Here is a 17,489-nt window from a genome sequence, read left to right as displayed (position 1 = left end):
AGGTCTTATCAGCACAGAGAAAGATAAGAAGAGGGATTCGGTGGACAGCATGGTCTGTCGTCTTAGGTGTGCACTTTAACCACTGATAAAGCCAAGTATTGAGCACATCTATGAGCCAAGGTTACTTGGGAATAAAAGCTGCAGCTATTTCAGAACATGTATATTACAGATTTATGGATCACCTTTTTGCAACCAAGTGGAGATGCTACCAAAAACGTGGGTGTTGATTCATATAGATTTAATTCATACAAATAGTGGATGTACAAATTTAGTTGCATTTCGATTTAGTTAGTATTTCTTAGCATCAGCATTTTTAGTGGCCTTAAAACGTGATGACCAATTTCACATTGTTCCGCTTCACGTCGGGTTCTGATTACACTGTTGTGGCTTATTAATAACGGCTGCTTGTATTATCCCACTTATTACACGGCAATTTACCTCATGAGTACGGTAAGAAACATTAAATATTGTTTTGAAATATTTTTAACAAATGCAGACCTTCCGTGAGAAAAACCCATTTACTTTCTGTTATAGGATAAGACATGATGCTCAAATGTCATGAACACACTATTCGGTTTAATTATTTGTAAATATAATGTCATAAAATACATATTTATTAGGGCTGTCAAAAGATTAATTGCGATTAATCACATACAAAATAAAAGTTTCTGTTTGCATTATATGTGTGTATGTGTACTGTGTGTATTTATACCACAAGCTTGTTGAATGCTTTTTTCTGATTGGCTGAGAAATGTTCCATGAGTGTTAATTCTTTTTCTGTAAACCGCACACCTAACCTTTTAAACGTCTTAAAAATAGACACCAGAGCAATGTTTGTTGTAACCGTGGTATAATTGACTCCGGTCCTTTGAATTATTTGAAAATAATGCACACCCGCTGTGTTACCACCTTGGGTTCGCATTATTTTTAAATAATTCAATGGCCCATCGTCAATTATTCCTTACATATTATGCATATATAAATACACACACACATGTACGAATTTAAGAAAATATTTAATTTAGGGATTTTTTTTATTTTATTATTTATATAAATTTATATAAAATTATATAAGTACACATGTAAATGTTTCTTAAATACAAATATATATATATATATATATATATATATATATATATATATATATATATATATATATATATATATATATATATATACACATTAATGTTTGTATTTAAGAATTTAAGAAACATTTATATAATAATTACACAAAATAATTACAATAAATAAATTATGCAAAAACTTTTATTTTGTATGCGATTAATCATCATCATTAATCTTTTGACAGCCCTAATATTTATATTAAATTTTGTATAATATTAAACAATATCTGTCAATACGATTTGCAGCATCCGGGTTACCAGGTGTTATTATTTGGAGTTGCAAATGTAACAACTGGCCTATCAGAATCAAGCATTCCAACGAGCTGTATAATAAATTTGGTTACAAAATGCTTTTTACAATGTTGCATTGTTTCAAAGCAGCTTTTCAAGCAAAACAAAAACAAACAAACAGAAAACAGGAAATCTACTGTTATAAAGCTTGGTAAGAGTTTATAAAAATAACTCTAATTGTGTTTGTCTGAAAGATGATGTAAATATCTATCTCGGATGTGTTGAGGGTTGAGATGTTTTCCTGAACTATCCCTTTAAAGAATGAAATATGGGAGTGACAACTTTATTCTGGTGATGTGTGAATGTAGCCATAGAGAATTTGCACTAATACAATGAAAACGTGACTGAAAACCAAATAGGTGTAATGACAGAAATATAATTTGCACATATGATAATGAGTCAGTGAATACAATCCCAGTTAGGGTGAGAAATAGTGAAGTAGAAAAGATGCAGAATATGTTGCTTTGTGGAACATTTTACATGGCATATAAATAGTAAAAAATGAATGTATCGGTGTCAAACAGAAGCATTTTAAAATAGATTTTTGGCCGCAAATGATTATTTAAAAATCATGTTGCGGGAATATTGCAGAGGCAGGGTTTTTAATCAATGCACTGAGAAACCTACTGAATCGTTGCAACCTCCCCACACACACAATAAAAAATTATTCTTGCTGTCGTTGGAAGATTTGTTCTTACAATTAAAGCTCTTGAATATTTACATTTTATCTACCGTTCTATTTGATTTTGGACAATATATCATATTTTAACGTTTTTACTTTTGATGTCTAGACAAATCAATAACAAATTAATTGAGGAACATAAATATAACACAAACTAAACATCGTGCAGCCAAAGTCTTGCAAAGAAGTGAATCCATAAGGCCAGGTCATTGCAATACTGGCGTTGCACACAATGTCCTGCTTTCCTCCAGCCATATTTCCATCTCTGCTTGGATCTCAATGTGACCCAGTTCGTGGCCAATTTAAGCATTTTCCCCTTTCCTCCTCCATCACGGCTACGTGCAAGGTTACCTGACCTTAGCGTACGCTAGTAGTACCTTGGGCCAACCAAGAAAAACACTTCAAACAAGAAAAGGAAAAAAAGGGGCAGAGGCCAAAGAAAACTATAGGTTGGCATAAAGTATGGCTATCTGTTCATAGTCTTGTAGGGATAAATTAAGCTTCTGTCATGAATGTTTCCTGTTTTGACAGAGATGGCGATTCCTCCTGGCCTGAATCGGGTTGGGCAAAGTATCTTTCACAGAGTGCTCATTTTATCACACTAGGGTTTTTATCCTCTTCCTGCTGAACTGACAGCCGAGGAGAGACATATGCCAAGAACTCGATGCTTCAATTAACCATAGCGAATACCTCATCCTTTCCCCTCCTAATGAGGCAGCAATGATGGCTATTCTTTGGCTCCTCATTCACCTCCCTGGGTGACTGCTTATTTGGCCATTTCAATACATGACTAGACTGAAAGCTGTTACCTCAAAGCTGTCCATTTATAGCTCAAGTGTATAAATATTTGTGCAATTACTGAGCAAAAATGAGTGACTAAATAAAAATCCATGCTTAACTGTTAACATGTGGCAAGTGTCTCTGGAAAATCAAATTGATTAAATGCCTGAATATATTCAATGTCTGTGTAATTTTTCCTGAATCAGATTTTAATATTTGTCAACAACAGTGCCACAAACACACACTTCCAATACTGTTCCTAATTGGCATTTGCAAATAACCTAAATATTTATGTCAAACACCCATTGCCATGCGAATGCTATAAACGTAAATAATTGTGCATGTTCACTTCCCAATTCTAGCAGAACATATTGTCTGATGCTAATTTTGTAAAAAAACATAACAGAGCTGACTCATCTCACATTGCCGCATGAGGCGAGAACCTTTTGATCTAAATTTAGCTGGACCGTCTTGCCCTTCAACCACACCCATCAATTTCAATCGCAGTCGGACTTTACAGCCGTGCCAATCAGCGGCGCCACCTCACTTTGGCACCTTCTGAAAAAGCCCCTGTCAGAGGAGAATGAGTCTTCTTTTGCCGTGCGAGTCTTGGGCGTCTGCCCTGGCCATCTGGGGCTTGGAGAATGAAGAGGAAACAGCCCGAGTCAGAGAAGGAGAATAGCAATCTGTGCTTTTTCCTGCGGAGAACAGCCCTGCTGTTAGCTCGAGCCTACCAGGCTCCCAAATGACATCTGAAACATATATTTTTCCATTTTTATACATTAGTACAAGAACAGTGTGGGCTGGCATGGTTCCTATTTCAGATTCAATCTCAAACGCTCTTCTGAGCTTTTAGAGAATGCTGACAAATAGATTTAAAAGAAGTTAAAAGCATAAATTATGCTTGGGGAATGAGAATTAGAGTTCAGACGCAGGTGAATCTCATGAACCTGTCAAGAAAATGTACAGGAGAGATTTTATCTCGAACTCAAAAACAGAAGATATTTTAGATTTTGCTTAAAGAGAAATGTCTGTTTTTAGGACCATTAGGATTATTGTTATTATTATTATTACTATTATTTAAGCGGTATATTGTGGCATCACTGCTTTTAACCTATTGTATGTTGATTCCAATAATATGTGATAATAACTCCATAAGATTATGAAGTAGACTGATATACAGGAAAAACTAACTACATCTTGAACATTAGCGGGGAACAAAACATCCAGAGCTATATGTTTATATATTAAAAACATCACATGTTGGGCAGTGTTGTTTTTGGGAGCCCTTTTAGTTTTAGTCTTTTGGGCGAAAATGCTTTTTAGTTTTAGTCACATTTTAGTCAGTTATAAACTTGATAGTTTTAGTCAAGTTTTAGTAGACGAAAAAACAAAAAGGTTTTAGTTAAGTTTTAGTCGATGAAAACGCAAAAAAGGTTTAGTCAAGTTTAAGTCAATTTTAGTAAAAAAAAGTAGCCGCAGGTGTGTTGTAGTTGTTGTGTGAAATCTGGTGCGCGGCATGGTGACAGACAGATTTCACGCAAAATAGGCAGAAATGACATGCATTGTGAACGTCAGACTTATAATCATTTTCATCCCGTCTCGTCTCGTCAAAAAAACTCAAAAGGGTCTCGTCATGTTTTCGCCACCTTAGAGCCATTTTTATCTAGTCATCATCGCGTTATCATCATAATAAAAAGGTGTGTCAACGAAATCATTTTCTTTATCGTCATCGTTGACGAAAACAACACTGATGTTGGGGGGACATAATCCACCTCAATGTCTATTGTGGTTATGGCCCTGATATAAAGACTTTTTTTTATTGAACTGTTTTTAAAGGGACACTCCACTTTTTTGCAAATAGGCTCATATTCCAGCTCCCCTAGAGTTGTTGAGTTCTGTTTTACCGCTTTGGAATCCATTCAGCTGATCTCCGGGTCTGGCTGTACCACTTTTAGCATAGTTTAGCATAATTCATTGAATCTGATTAGACCATTAGCATCACACTCAAAAATGAGCAAAGAATTTCGATATTTTTCCTATTTAAAATTATCTTACGCAATGCTCGAAAATAGTCCCCAGCTATTGAAAGTTACCACGGGTACTATTTTTGGGCGCTGCGTAATATCATTGTGCCTGCTGCAGCTATGGTACGGAAGCAAAGTCCTTGATTATTATTATTACTTGAAAATCGCAACATTTTTCGTCAGTCTTAGTATAAAATGTAACTACAGAAGAGTCAAGTTTTAAATAGGAAAAATATCGAAACTCTTTAGTTATTTTTGAACGCGTTGCTAATGGTCTAATCAGATTCAATGGATTATGCTAAGCTATGCTAAAAGTGGTACAGCCAGACTCGGAGATCGACTGAATGGATTCAAAAATGGTAAAACCTAAAAATAAAATAAATAAAAATAATGGGAAAATAAGCCCATTTTCAAAAAAGTGGAGTGTCTCTTTAACAATAAAAATCCACTGTGTGAAACACACGGCTCATGGCCCAAGATTCTCAAAAGCAAAGGACAATAATGTCCATGTAGCACATTTTATAGGTCTACAATTAAATCCAAGAAGGACTGAATGTGACCTGGTCCTGGTTTAAGTGAGATTTACCCACTTCCTCTAAGCATGCCTGTGAGTCATGACAAATGGGATGCCACTAGTCAACTTGTCAAATTCAGCAGCGGAAAAAGCAAACGCTTGATCACTTCACTGAATCTTTTAAGCTCCATCTAGGATGCAGACTGCTTGTATTGTCATGCATGACTTTCTGGCAAGCTCCTGCAGAGAAGACGAATACATATTCCAAACCCAGCTTCTTTCTCTCTCTCTCTCTCTCTCTCTCTCTCTCTCTCTCTCTCTCTCTCTTATAACAAGCTTGTACCAACATCTGTCCAAATGCATGGTTCATCAAAGATTTTTCCACCCTTTTCCAAATTTAAGAACACCCTGCTCTGGTTCTTTCAACAATAGCTTACAAACAGTTGGAGATAATGAAGTCTCCTTGGACTGGGACAAAAGAAAGAGTACAGCTAGGAAGTGATCAAATATAGCCTTAAGCCAAATGCCTTTGTAGATGTCTTTTGAGTTGATCTGAGGGTGGGCACATTGAAGGAATGAATAATAGACAATCTGCTTTAGGTGGGTTGGGGTTTTCAAGTTTTTTTTTTTTATGAGGGGAAAACATTTCTTTGAAGTACACACCCTTATACCCAAAACCTCTTGCACAAATTCCAATGAATGCCTTTACAGTACAAAGCTACTATAACTTGAAGAAATGCGTGACATTTTAAGACAATATGTTTATATTATATATAGCGGTGGAATTACGTTCCAAGCAATGTTCAGGATTCAGACACACTCGATCAAGGTTAAAGTCAAAACTAAAGATTCATCTCTTATGAAAGTGAAAGAATGAATTGAATTGATATTAAATATGCAGTATGTAGGTCCCTCCCTATAAGTAATGGATGGAGTTGTGTTTTATTGAGTCGAATTTCTCTGCATACCGATCCATATTGTTTCGTAAATCAGTGACAGGTGCCTTTGGGACCTGTGTAGGAGCATTCCAGCACCAACCTAACACAGCATGATGCAGTTTGCAATCCCAGGTGGGAGACTGGGATATTTTAAGCGGTGCTGTAACAGGTACAGTAAGGAATATGTGTTCTGCACAGTGCCTGCAGTAGTGGAGTACAGCCAGTAAGTGCTGTGACAATGAGACATGGTGACTCAGAATCTGGCTGTGGTTTTGGAGATAAATATTCAAGGGCAAGACTGTGTGCTTGAAATATTCAAACTATTTGCAAATATCCCTTTAAATGTGCATGAAGTCAAAATGGAAACCCGTGCTGTTGGAGAACACTACAGATACTGTAGCAAAAAAAAAGCAGAATTACACAAGATAACACAATCATGGAGAAAAGCTGATATTTAATAGATATAAATTAATGATTATATATAGATATGGCTTCTGTATAAAAGGTTAAAGAGCCATAATTAGTAAACTACTGAGCTGCCAAATAGGTAATCTTAGTTGATTTGTGTAACCATGAATGTAGTTTAAATGGTTATATTAGCACAAGGACATCTCTATGTCCAAAGCTGTATGACTCCCGAGAGACTTTTGCTCTCTTCAAACAAGATTTATTTCAATAAACAACCTTAACATTTCTGCTTTACCACATTCTGCCGTATAAAATAAAAACTATGATATAAACCAATATAAAAATATTTTTCAGAGCTACTACTGAACATCTGTTAAAGGCGGAGTCCATGATGTTTGAAAGCCAATGTTGATATTTGAAATCACCTAAACAAACACTCCCCTACCCCAATAGAATATGGACCCACACATACGCAACCCGGCAAGTATGTCGGTTAGTAGACACGCTCCTTACTGCTGATTGGCTATAAGTGTGTTTTGGTAGTCGGCCAGTCTCCTTTTCCAAAGCGTTTTTCAAACATCGTGAAGAAATATGCTTTTGGCTTCCATGATGGTTTAGTTACAGCATTTATTGGACAACTAGACCCTGAATATTAGCCAAACTTTACATAAAAGTAAATATTATTTAAAGGGGACATATGATGAAATCTGACTTTTTCATGTTTAAGTGCTATAATTGGGTTCACAGTGCTTCTATCAACCTAGAAAATGTGAAAAAGATCAACCCAGTAACTTAGTTTTGGTAAACCATTCTCTGCAAGCATGTGAAAAAATAGGTCATAAAATTTGGCTCCCCTTGTGATGTCAGAAGGGGATAATACCGCCCCTTAATCTGCACTATCCAACCACGGGACTGCCATTTAGTGTGGAGATCGGCTTCTTTGCATTTAAAGGGACACACCCCAAAATGGCAGATTTTTGCTCACACCTACAAAGTGGCAATTTTAACATGCTATAATAAAATATATGGTATTTTGAGCAAAAACTTCACATACGTACTCTGGGGGACACCAAAGATTTATTTGACATATTAAAAAGGTCTAGTGAAATGTCCCCATTAAACTTAAGAATACAATTTACCCATATCCAGATTAATTTCTATACATACCATTGATACCTAAATGAAACACAACTAATGCTAAACTGGTGGTGAAACACAATCAGTATGTGTTTGTCATAGGACTCGATCCCACATCCATTACATTGGTAGCACAAAGCTCTACCCATTAAGTCACAGGGACACTAATGTATTATAATAAAAAATGAAAAACACCACCAAGACAAAGACTCACACAGATACACAACAAATGTCTGCAGGAGTCCGATAACAACATCTTCCTTTCCCCACTCGCCTCCTGCCAGTGGTGGACCACAGTTTTGTGGCCGGACACAGCAGCAGCATCCCCAGGAAGTCTCTTCCTGCCACATTCCCTTTCCACCCAAACCCCCCACAGCCTATTATTCCATCCCCAGCTAACCTCAGGGGTTTGGGCATCCTCCATAATGCAGCCTCATTGATTTATAATTCTGCATTGCGCTGGCATGCAAGGGTAGAAATTACACATGTTGACAATGGGAGCACTCACGGCTTGTTCAGACCAAAGTAAAGGTCATCATTTAGATGCTGTGGCTTTGTTCCCAAGTCTCTCCAAGGGCGTATTAACATCCAGAGTACATCTAATCCACTAAGTAAAAACACAGCAAGATTCTTTCATCATGATAAAGCCAGGGCACTTTGATAATCCATACAACCGATCTTTGTGGTAAAAGAGGTCTGGGGTAGTATATAGCCATCTACTGATTAAAAATAATATTCTGTCACAATTTCTTTGGAATGAATGACATCAATATGCAGTCAAAATCAAAGCTGACAAATATTAAACCTAAGTGCTTCTGAAGAAAGTGCTCGAGACGGAATAGAGTGGCACACTCCTGACCTCCCTTGGGAAAGCTTTTTTTTTTGACAACAAGCCATTTTTCAGATTTTACACACCACTTTCTCCCTAGTTAAATATCTCTCAGCAGAGCATGCTATCTGAATTGGTCGTGAACGCTATGCTGCGCATAACTGAACAGGAACTTGTTGAATAAACAGGTTACATTGACTATACTAAAATTTTATTAAGCACAGGTCAACAAACAACACAAAGGAAATATTTTGAGTCGCACTGACCCAGATACATATTTTGAATTCTGTATTGAAATAGCTCAATAGGTATTTGTGACCTTGCTTTGTTATCTTCTTCCCCAGACCAGTCAATAACTTTATGCCACCTCTGAGCGCAACTTATGGATCTTATGGAGTCTTGCCCCTTGACAGAAGCAGTTTTCTGACCTCTAAACAACAAGCCAGTCAATAAACTAAATACTAGGCTCATGGAAAGCAATGAAGCAAAGGTGGAAAAGTGAGGAGGAGGAGGTGAAGAAGAAGTGAATGGTGATCAGAATACTCTCGGACAGCTGACACCAACAAACCCAACCATAAAATAAAATGGTAACACTTTACAATAAGGTTCATTAGTTGACATTAGTTAATGTATTAACTTACATGAACAAACCATGATCAATACATTTGTTACAGTATTTATTATTCTTTGTTAAAGTTAGTTAATAGAAATTAAGCTTTTAATTGTTTGTTCATGTTAGTTCAAAGTGCATTAACTAACGTTAACAAGATTTTAATAAAGTATTAGTAATTGGTGAAATTAACATTAACAAAGATTAATAAATGCGGTATAATTGCAGTTCATTATTAATTCATTTTAACTAATGTTGTTAACTAATGTTAACTAATGAACCATATTGCAAAGTGTTACCAATAAAATAAAATAAAACCATATTAATAATAGTAAAATTAATATTTACATTTACAATTTATCATTTATATATATACATGCAGTATGTATATCATATAGAAAAATAATAATATAGTCTTTATTTGAAAGGAGAACTATTAAAAAACAACATAGCAAAATATTTTGTTTTATTAATAACTATTAATAGCTTGTAATAAATATATTTAACCATGTCCATATTTTCCTGTCATTTTCTGTGGGTCTTGAATCACCAGTAAATGGTAAACCAAACATCAATAAAATAAAATAAAATAAAATAAAATAAAATAAAATAAAATAGTTATTATAGTGAAATTAATGTTTTACATTTACAATTTATCATTCATATATACATGCAGCATATATATATATGAAGAGTTTGATTCCAAAACGCAATAAATCCATTTTGACAAATTTTGGTAAAAACGTGTTTTCTATACCAAGAAAGTGACAAGATGAAAACAACTATTTTCTGTTACAAACTTTCACACAGCATCTTTAGGTTATAAAAACATAAAAAATTCAAATCCATAAGTTGATTTTCAAAAATTTATTATAAAAACGGATTATTTTTTCCACAAAATGCAATAAATCCATGACAAGTTTTTATTCAAAATGCTATAAATCTATTGAATCAATAGCCTATATAAATGCGCATTCATCTTTGCCATGTTATATTCATTTAGTTGACTAGTTGTACACACTAATTAAAAATATAAACATTAATGTTATTAATCAAAACACTTACTTTGTCATATTAAGAACCCTGTCATTGCGGTTATAGGCTATGACGTCTTCGCTTAACGTCTTTCACAGCGATCAGCTGTAAAATGTTTTTGGTCCTGCTCGATTTTCGTTGACTTTGAGTAAAATTATGGAAAGTTTTTCATAAGATCCTCTGGGGTCAATGTGTTAGCATGAGAAGCTTGATGCTGTCCGGAGAACAAGCACCCGTCTCCCGAGTGCCTCTCAGGGAAATTATTAGATGTTGATGGCTTACGTTTCTTTCCCATCACAGAAAACCATCACAGGTTTATCAATGCAATTAAAGTATTATTTTGTTTTGTTTGTTGATCACAAAGTACAAAGTAATAATACCTTACATTTATATAGCGCTTTTCTCAGTACTCAAAGCGCTTTACATATGAACGGGGGAATCTCCTCAACCACCACCAATGTGCAGCATCCACCTGGATGATGCGACGGCAGCCATATTGCGCCAGACCGCTCACCACACACCAGCTTATTAGTGGAGAGGAGACCGAGTGATATCGCCAATTAGTATGAGGGACGATTAGTAGGCCAATGGGCAAGTTTGGCCAGGATGCCGGGGCACACCCCTACTCCTTTCGAAGGACATCCTGGGATTTTTAATGACCACAGAGAGTCAGGACCTCAGTTTAACGTCTCAGCCGAAGGACGGTGCTTTTTTTGACAGTATAGTGTCCCCATCACTATACTGGGGTGTTAGGACCCACACAGACCACAGGGTGAGCACCCCCTGCTGGTCTCACTAACACCTTTTCCTCAAGTAGATGAGGAAAACTAGGACTCCATGTACTCAGCGCGCCGCCATGTTTGTTTACATGCGCTGTGGGATTTATTGCGTTCTGTAAAAAAGGGGGAGTGGCGTTTATCGCAATTTGGGAAAAAAGGGAGAAAAGATGACATAATAACACGGCGGATATTGTATTTTGCGTAAAATTAAGAATTTACTTTTAAATACTGACCTGATATAATAGTGATTTTGGCAGTAACTAATTTTTTTCAAAAATGGCGTTCATCCCGTTTTGGAACCAAACTCTTCATAGGAGAATTATTAGAAGTAAAATAACATAGCAAAATATTTTGTTTTATTAAAAACTATTAATAGCTTGTAATAAATATATTTTACCATATCCATATTTTCCTGTCATATATTCTGTGGGTCTTGCATCACTAGTAAATGGAAACCAAACATTAATAAAATAAAATAAAATAAAATAAAATAAAATAAAATAAAATAAAATAAAATAAAATAAAATAAAATAAAATAAAATAAAATAAAATAAAATAATAAAAAAATCATATTAATAATAGTAAAATTAATGTTTTACATTTACAATTTATAATTTATATATACATGCAGTATGTATATCATATAGAACAATAATAACATAGTCTTTATTTGAAAGGAGAACTATTAGAAATAAAATAACATAGCAAAATATTTTGTTTTTTAAAAACTAGTAATAGCTTGTAATAAATATATTTTACCATATCCATATTTTCCTGTCATTTATATTCTGTGGGTCTTCAATCACCAGTAAATGGAAATCAAACATCCCACATTTCAAGATTGACCGTGTGTGCTTTCAGCCCGGCAGGAGAATGACCATGTCAAAACTCCAATTGCCATCATTTGTTTCAAATGATTAGTGTCAATAATTACTTCCCTATTAATGAAAGGCATCTACTATCCCAAACAACATCATTATGGATTGGTTAATTGGATGAGTTTAGGCATATTAGCCAATATTACATCAAAGCATGCAGGGGTGCTGCTTTATGGTCCAACTAATTGCATTGTGGGCCCTTGTTACAAGCATCATGAATGTGCTTCTGCCATGAGACTTGCTCTCTCTGTCTGGATCGATGTATGGTAAAGTTCCAATTATCTGGAGACAGTGAAGGTTCCCGTTTGCATCCTAAACATTTTCCAAGCACATTTAATAATTTGTGTAGAATAAAATGCAAAATCTACTTTCGCTGTATGCTGTAACTTTAAACAGAAATTACCAGTAGCTGCAATGGAAAATATACATTTTAAATACACTGTACATATAGATTATTTCTGCATATTTTTTTTCTTTGCATTTTTCTATGTGCAGCCACTGCTTATCGTACATGGCAGGGATGAAAACTGCAAAATGGGGGAAGAACGAGAAGACTATGCTTCGTCAGCACCTCTTCTAATCTACCAAGTACATAATATCTGCCATATATAGAACAGTACGGAAAATTGATTCAGAATGAAACGAAAGGCGACAGACGTTGGAGGAAAGTCAGACCAGAATCCTCCATACCATAAGGCATACTGACCATCTCTTGTTGTTGGTTTCTCTATCCTCACTTGCAGCTAAAAAAAATCTCCCAATGCTCAATTCTTCTCAATCGTGTCACCCACGCAACCCTTGATAATGCTCGGTGTCAACCCGCGCTCAAAAAGAACCAGTTTAGCTTGAGGTTGCCAGCGTACACCAGATCAGACAGCTCGGGGTACAGCAGGTCGACCGCGAAGGCGACGCAAGTGTCGGGGTCACTGTCAGTTTCTGTTGGTCCTAATCCATCCCCCCAGAGCAAGCGCTGTCCATGCGTTCCCCAGAGCACCTGCTGACATTGTCCTCCACCCTTCGCTACCCTTTTCTCAGGCTGTGAAACAACCGTCAGCCTTGTCATGCCATGCCATCCGTGCCATTCCCCCAAGCACCCTACACATCTTAGGGCTGGTGTGAAAAGAGGGTGGAAGACGTGCTCTTAAGTTAGCATTGCTATAGGCTATGTTTCAGATTGCAAGAGACCCCAGAGGACATGGCAGACATCCTTTAATTAAAACACTGATTTTTTTTTAGAAGAAAATCATAGGTCTACATGGTTCTTATGAAGGAGAAAACGGAAATGAAAGAATAGTAAATGAGTCATCCATAAAATCTTGCACGTAAATACTTCACATGCAATAAAATCCCCGAAGTTAAGATATTGACATCATCTCCACCATGTATTAGTCAGAACTGTTTTCAACATTTGTCAGACCTTTAATGGCATCGTGTCTATTGCCAGCTTTTATTCCACCATACTTCTGAGACTCTTGAGGTTAAGGTCTACCATCTGTCTTTATATACCACCCAGATGTGCTATACGAACACACCGATAAACAAGTTAACGTGACAAAAAAGCAGAGCGCAGTGTTACGATCAAGGAAGATTAAGACTAAAATTAGTCCATGTGCAAGGTTTCTATTTACTCATTCAATTGCCTAGCCTTAAGGTTCAAATCAACAAACACCGGAAGAAGGCAGATGGAGCCAGTGCCCAATTTAGTGCTCTTTCTGTTACTTAGGCTTGCGGCAAGGAGCGCGCATGACTGTTCCTGTGGTGGCAGTGCCAACATAACATCACCCTGATATGCACTAATGACCCTGTGACAGACTCATCCAAGCACTCTTGTGAGACGAAGTCACTCAGCTAAAGGTCATGTCTTCAAAATACAAAAACAAATGTTGATGGAGCAATAAACATTGATTTTTTGTTCTCTTAATGGACTCACTGTTAGATTTTTTTTTTTCAAACATGTACCCCAGCTGTCACTTGGGCAGTACCCTTTAAAGGGCCAATATTATGCCTATTTTTACAAGATGTAATATACTGTAAGTCTCAGGTGTGTCTAGAATGTGCCTGTGAAGTTTTAGCTCAAAATACCCCACAGATCATTTGCTATTGCATGTCCAAAATGCCCTTATTTGGGTGGGAGCAAAAAAGGGCCTTGTACCTTTAAATGCAAATGAGATCCCTCCTTACATTTCCAACAAACAGTGAGTGTTTTTGGTTAAAAATAGATCTGATTTCTGTGAATGTAGCCTAAGACAATACAATAGTATATTTAGTCGCATTAGTGCTACAACGTGCTAAACAAACACATTAAGAAAAGCTTTTGGGTAAAGCTAACCAGTCAGTCAGTGGCTGAGGCTTTGTTACTGTGACATCACATTAACAAGAGAATCAAACACATGTCAAATAAGACTGCTCTGGTTTAATGGGGATTAAAAAATAAAGAGTGGGTGGATTTTTTTCATTGTAGGGTTGTGTCCATTTATGTCCAAACACCTTGTTGATTTTGCATAATATGATGTACCTTTGAGGTATTATTATGTACCTCCGAGGTACTCTTATGCAATATTTAGGTGCAAAGCTGTACTTTTTGAAAGGGTAGGGTACATATTTTGACCATTTTATCTGACGGTGTAAACACAAATGCTATTATTCAAAGGCACAAATGTTGTTTGTGGTACATCATGTTCAAAAGTTTTAGAACACTTATCCCAAAAAAAACACACATACTGATTTAATAAAATGTACTTGCCTTGTAAGTTGCTTTGTATAAAACAGCGTCTGCCAAATATAAAACCTTTGAATGGTAGTGTATGTTTTCAAGTATGCTTTTGTCTCATTGCAGTATGCAGAATTAAACCGCTTTGCTCTCTTTCTGAAGTAAATTGCATTTTTCTCAAATTCAGTAGTTTTAATCACAAAGAAAGTATAGCACAAAGGCATAAAACTTTTCAGCACAAAAACAAATAAACATATTCAACGCACATAACTAAAACAATGCTTCTAGCGTTACAGTTCATCATTTTCAAAACACAACTCATAACAACTCATGCAAGTACATGCTCTCTGCATAGCTGCAAGGGGATCTATAGCGGGCATTATCTTAACCACCTTAAGCACAGAGAAGTGTATAGCTGCAGCCTTAAGGACCCTGTCCCAAATGGCGCACTTCATGTGGACTTTCGGTCTCGTGGCCTTAAATTGCGCGTGCTCGCTTAGTCAACGAGTGCGTAGGGTGTCCCATCCGTCATTTTTACGCCCCGAAGTGCTCATCAGCGCCCCCTTGCACCCTTGATGCAGTCTTCGGCGAAGCCCCCACTGCTGCAGGCTTCACTCACTTTACAAACCAGAAGTCCTTCCGAAAGCGTAATTTTGGGCAACTTATCTTCCTATTTCCGACGTGACGCTCCAGTCCCAAAATACGACTCCGGTGTGCTCTCGAGAACTTGTGTCAAGGGTCCCTAAGGTCTGCACTATATGATGTCATCAAAGTGTGAACTCTGTGGAAGTCCGCAAGTCCAGAGTGTGCCATTTGGGACAGATCTCCAAATTAGAAACTTTTAAACAGGACGGGAACTACAAAACAGGGCGTGGCTTCCTCTCATTGACAGCTAAGATATGACTAACCAAGCAAACCACCCATTTTTGAATGGATAGATCGTATAAACAAATCTGGTGTAATGGCACAGACCTTAAGCACAACCTCTTTGAGTACTTAAGTTTGTTTTAACGAAGACTATGTCCGATCAAGTTGACCTATCTGTGTTTGCATACTTTAGGGAAATTATGTTTACAGAATCCCTCGTAAACGCCATGTCTGTAATAGAGTTCAACACCAAAGCTTGTTTATGAGACTACTGAACAGAATGCCTTTAGGTTTTCATTACTTTGTGCAATTCACTGTTGAATTACTGTTCATCCAGAGCAAAGGAGCATGGCTGTGGTTTGAAATTACATCTGAAAGAAAATCAATCATGTACATAATCAAGGCGTTCAGACTGCATTGTAGTGACCTTCATTCCTACATTCTACTTCAGGGGACATCTGTAAATCTTTTCTTCCATCAAATAACACATTTAACATATGAAGCCATGAAGATGACCATGAGAGTGTTATTACATAGGCATGAGCTTCGGCTTAAAAGCAGTGCTGAACCTTCTCACGTTGCCGTGTGCATTGACGCATCTGGCTGTGGTCACCTAGACTTAGAACAAGCAGTACTGTCAGGCGGTTAAAAGGTTTTTTTCTGTGGCTACATCTGCTGGCGGATTCTCATTTCCATCCAAGACCCTCGTAGGCCTGTTTCATAACACGCACAGCAGGCTACGTTGCATACTGTATGTCGCATAGGAATCGCTCTCTATGCATTAATGGTCATGTATGTTTTGCAAAATCATATTTAATGATTTGTTGAATGACAAAACATAAAAAAGTTAAAGCAAAAGCATCATTTTGAAGTGGTGAGTGGGTTGAGTCGCCACATGTAAAACACACAAACACAGAGAAAAAGATTTGCGGGGATCAATAGGTTTGAGTACGCTTGAAAGAGATGCAATTGTAAATCAAGCAACTCTCTTAAATTCAGAGCTGCCTCTTCAAACACAAACCAGCAGACCCAGTGACAGCGCACCCAGTTAGCGCTCAATGAAACATCAAAGAAACAAAACGCACAGACATCACCATTATTCTCTCTTTTTTCTTCATTGGTCTGCCTCTCTGTCAAATTGGTTGAGTTCAGCCGTGTATCAACACAGATTGCTCACAACGCTGCCAGAGCATTCAGATAACAGGAGTGTAGCATGAAAATCTCTGATCCTTTCTTTATCTTTTAATATGATCCCACAAACATATACTGTACTAAGAATAGATCAGTGCAAAGAATGTACACATTAATGTATTCACAGACTCCAGTTTAATGCTTTTAAAGTCATCTGGTGGTCACGGTCGGACCGGTAACATGAGCAGACATCATCACCGTAGAAAACAGAGGGGCAAGCTTCAACAGCAAGGTTTATTTATTATTCAATTATTTTAAATATTTCAGGGTGGACAGGATGTGCGTGCGATCATGAATATTTTAGTCCCACCTCCGAGGGCTGGCACCTGTCCACTACTGACGGGAAAAGAGGGGGTGCACACTCCTCGACGGAGCTCTGGGACATTCACGCCCAAACCAAATGCCTGTCTTTTACTTTTCAAAAAATACAATTAATATTCCGTCCCTTTCTCCATCTGGCCTCGTTGTGTGGATGATGCGAGGCTGTCAAACCGGCTCCATCATGCTTTCAAACTGCGTTTACCTTACACCCTTTTCAATCGTGGTCGAAGGCACAGAGAGATGGACAACAAATTGGTTCACATGAAAGAGCAACGGAGAAATGACAGCGAAAGTAATTAAGGTAGGCACGGGAGCGTCCAAGGAAAAACATATAGACTTTTCAAAATGGCATTCGGCAGGCAACTCTG

At 37.0% G+C, this 17,489-nt stretch overlaps 1 protein-coding gene across 1 annotated transcript in view; it reads right to left on the bottom strand.

The window, feature by feature from the left end:
• lingo2 (leucine rich repeat and Ig domain containing 2) overlaps nucleotides 1-17,489 on the bottom strand; it is a 325,603-nt gene that overhangs the window by 306,990 nt on the left and 1,124 nt on the right. The window lies entirely within an intron of this gene.

Source organism: Misgurnus anguillicaudatus, chromosome 16 (genome assembly GCF_027580225.2).
Source record: "Misgurnus anguillicaudatus chromosome 16, ASM2758022v2, whole genome shotgun sequence".
NCBI lineage: Eukaryota > Metazoa > Chordata > Actinopteri > Cypriniformes > Cobitidae > Misgurnus > Misgurnus anguillicaudatus.
The sequence above is the reverse complement of the archived record's forward strand: the minus strand, read 5'-3'. Positions and strand labels throughout refer to the sequence as shown.